This window comes from Cariama cristata, unplaced genomic scaffold (genome assembly GCF_000690535.1).
Source record: "Cariama cristata isolate BGI_N322 unplaced genomic scaffold, ASM69053v1 scaffold30474, whole genome shotgun sequence".
Taxonomy (NCBI): domain Eukaryota; kingdom Metazoa; phylum Chordata; class Aves; order Cariamiformes; family Cariamidae; genus Cariama; species Cariama cristata.
In genome coordinates this window covers 6,647-7,154 of record NW_009613983.1, presented here as the reverse complement: position 1 = coordinate 7,154, position 508 = coordinate 6,647, and the positions used below count along the sequence as shown (strand labels likewise).

The window sequence follows — 508 nt, the reverse complement described above, 5'->3', positions numbered from 1 at the left end:
GACTCGGAGCAGCGGGGCTGGGCCAGCCCCATCCTGGAGCCAGACTCCAGCGGAGGAGCCGGGGGCTGTTTTGGGGTTCGGCAACGCTGCCCCAGCACTGGGCAGGGAGACCTGGTGCTGCAGGCTTGGATCCGCTTGAAAGCTCGAGGAACCAGGCAGCTTTCTACAGCTCCCATGGACTCACCTTTGGGAGCTGCGCTTGCTCCTTGCCACCTCTCCAAGGATGCCCAACTGCAGAAAGTCTCCTGTTTTCCTCGTCTTTCAAATGGGAGGTGCCCACCCCGTGCCCCTTTGCACCTGCGGAGGATTTGACCCCAGCCGGCTGAGCCAGGGCACCGGGCTGAGGCTCTGAAGATTACCGGGTTCTTCCTAATGGGCATCGCCTGATGTGGTTTAATAGTGTTTCAAGGGGAAACCGCAGATGCTGAGTGAATCACCATCGTTTCCCTCCAAAAGCAGCTTTGGCTAATTAGCACGAGTGGCCGGGGAGCCGGGCGTGTGGGTCCGG

The 508-nt window shown here is 60.6% G+C and overlaps 1 protein-coding gene across 1 annotated transcript in view; it reads left to right on the top strand.

Moving 5' to 3' along the window:
- LOC104160973 (protein S100-A14-like) overlaps positions 1 to 508 on the top strand; it is a 2,237-nt gene that overhangs the window by 647 nt on the left and 1,082 nt on the right. The gene's annotated exons all lie outside the window — the stretch shown is intronic.